The 3002-nt window shown below is 39.4% G+C and overlaps 1 protein-coding gene across 1 annotated transcript in view; it reads right to left on the bottom strand.

Moving 5' to 3' along the window:
- COL14A1 (collagen type XIV alpha 1 chain) overlaps window positions 1–3002 on the bottom strand; it is a 266930-nt gene that overhangs the window by 67365 nt on the left and 196563 nt on the right. The gene's annotated exons all lie outside the window — the stretch shown is intronic.

The raw sequence follows: 3002 nt of genomic DNA, 5'->3' as shown, positions 1-3002 counted from the left end.
AAGGTAATCTTAAAAATAGACTATAAATAATGTTATTAAATTTAGCTAGATTTTGTTCCTATTGCAGGCTGTGATCCAAGGGTTTGCTCTTTGTTAAAAAGGGAACTTGTGAGCGGCCATCTAAGATGCATCAATTGGTCCCAACCCACTTGGAGCAAAGGAGAATGAAGAACACCAAAGACATAAGGAAAATATTACCCCGAGAGACAAAAGGTCCACATAAACTACAGACTCCACCAGCCTGAGACCAGAAGAGCTAGATAGTGCCTGGCTACCACCAATGACTGCCCTGACAGGGAACACAACAGAGAGTCCTGGATGGAGCAGGAGAAAAGTGCACAGCAGAACTCAAATTCATGTAAAAAGGCCAGACTTAATGGTCTGACAGAGACTGGAGGAACCCCTGAAACTATGGCCCCCAGATGCTCTGTTAACCCAGAACTAAAACCACTCCCAAAGCCCCAAAAAAACAAAAAAGGGAGAGAAAAGAAGGGGGAGGGGGAAAGGGAGATGAACAAGTGTTAGGACGGTCATATGGGTACCATACCGAGAATTTCTCTTTCACCTGATCCTAAGGATTGAAAATCACTGAAAATGGGATAACTTCCTCCCTATGAGATTCCAGTTTACTTCATGCTAGGTTTATGACTACTGAAAATCATTTTGTGAACCAGCAGGAGGATGCTTACGTTACGTGGGAAAATACTGCATCAGGTGATCTTTCAGGTTCTGCCAGCTTTTTTTGTTTAACCACTGAAATTCACCCCTACCCCCCGGATCTTGGTTGCATATCTTCCAGACCTTTTTAAATACAATTTTAAAAATATATTTTATGTATATAAATATGTATCTATAGAAAATATCACCTTATAATATTTTTATGGTATTATTTTGTGTGTATAGTTTACGTATGTGATGTCCCATTTTTAATATAGCTCTGAGTTTTCCTTAACTTAGCATGTTTTAGAGATCTTTCCATGCTCTTACACGTAGATCTAACTCATTCATAACTGTTGCACAGTAGTCCAAAACTTGGATATATAATAGCTTGTTTAACCATTCTCCTATTATTGGACATTTAGGGTTGTTGTTTTTCCAAATTTTCTGCTGTTAAAACAATGTTTCAACTAACATCCTCATACACCCTACAAATGGTAATATTTCTCAGAAGAAGATACCAATAATGGTATTATATATAAAATTTGACAGATATACAAATATATTGTCAATTTTCACTCCAAAATAGCTGTACCAGTTAATACATCTGCCAATAGTTTAAAAGGTTCCCTGTTTCCCTAAATCTTCGTCAATACTTGATATTGTTAAACTTTACATTTTTACCAACTTGATTGATAAAAAGTAATACTTTTTATTATTAAGAGTTTTTTTTAAACCAACTCTTGTTCTAATTTTCATTTCCCTGAAAATTACCCAGTTTGATTATCTTTTCACAACTTTTGTCCATTTGCATTTTATTCTCCTGTAATTACCTGTTTACATACTTCACCGAGTTTTCTACTGGGTTATCTTTTTTCTTTAATGTATAGGAGTCCTTCATATATTTGGATACTACACCTTTAACTTTTACATATATTGCAAATACATCTTCCCAGGGAGGCAGACACTATTAGTTGGCTACTTAAGAGCCTTTCCCTACTCCCTTTTATGCTGCCTACTATAAAAGCCAGGAGCCCTGGTGGCGCAATGGTTAAACGTTTGCTGCTAACCAAAAGGTCAGTGGTTCCAACCCACCAGCCACTCCACGGGAGAAAAGACCTGGCAACGTGCTCCCATAAAGATTCTAAAACCAAACAAAGCCTGTTGATGTTGAGTCTGACTCATAGCAACCCTGTAGGACACAGCAGAATTACCCAATAGGGTTTCCAAGGAGTGGTTGGTAGATTTGAAATGCCGACTTTTTGGTTAGCAGCCAAGCTCTTAACCACTGCGCCACCATAAAGATCACAGCCTAGGAAACCCTATGGGGCAGTTCTACTCTGTCCTATAGGATCACTGTGAGTCGGAATCGACTTGGCAGCCCACAACAACAACAACTATAAAGGCCAAAAAAGCAGACACTTGCTTTCCCAGTCTCCTTTGCAACAAGGAATAAGCACGTTAACCAGTTTTGGACAATGAGATCTGTAAGCAACAAGCCTAAGAACGAAAATCTGAACCACCCAGGAAAGCACAGTGGGAAGCTGATGCAAGTTTGGGTTCCTGATGAAGTTGTTAAGCAGCCTCGTTTGCCTTGGGACCACCTACTTCTGAACCTTTTTTTTTTTTTTTGACATCGATTACATTCTTTTTTTTTTTATTATTGTACTTTAGGTGAAGGTTTACAGAACAAATATTTTCTCATTAAACAGTCAGTACACATATTGTTTTATGACATTGGTTAACCACCCCACGACATGTCAGTACGCTCCCTTCTCAGCCTTGGAGAAACTTTTTTTTTTTTGGTGAAAATATACATAGCCAAAGATATGCCATTTCAAAAGTTTCTACATGTACAATTCAGTTACTTCGACTACGTTCTTCCAGTTGTGCTACTATTCTCACTTTAGATGCAGGTTTACAGAACAAATAGTTTCTCATTTAAGTCAGTACACATATTGCCCTATGACAATGGTTAACAACCCCACTACATGTCAACACTGTCCTTACTCAACCTTGGGTTCCCTATCACCAGCTTTCCTGTCCCCTTCTGCCTTTTAGTCCTTGTCCCTGGACTGCTGAACCTCATTAGTCCTATTTTGTTTTATGGGGCTGTCCAATCCCCGGCTGAATGGTGAACCTCGGGAGTGACTTCACCACTGAGCTAAATGGGTGTCCGGGGGCCATACTCTCGGGGTTTCTCCAGTCTCTGTCAGGCCAGTAAATCTGGTCTTTTTTTGTGTGTGTTAGAATTTTGTTCTACATCCTTTTCCAGCTCTGTTCAGAACCCTCTGTTGTGATCCTGTTCAGAGCAGTCAGTGGTGGTAGCCGGGCACCATCTAGTT

The sequence above is a fragment of the Trichechus manatus genome, unplaced genomic scaffold, assembly GCF_000243295.1.
Source record: "Trichechus manatus latirostris isolate Lorelei unplaced genomic scaffold, TriManLat1.0 scaffold00022, whole genome shotgun sequence".
Lineage (NCBI taxonomy): Eukaryota > Metazoa > Chordata > Mammalia > Sirenia > Trichechidae > Trichechus > Trichechus manatus.
This window is presented reverse-complemented; position numbering and strand designations above follow the sequence as displayed.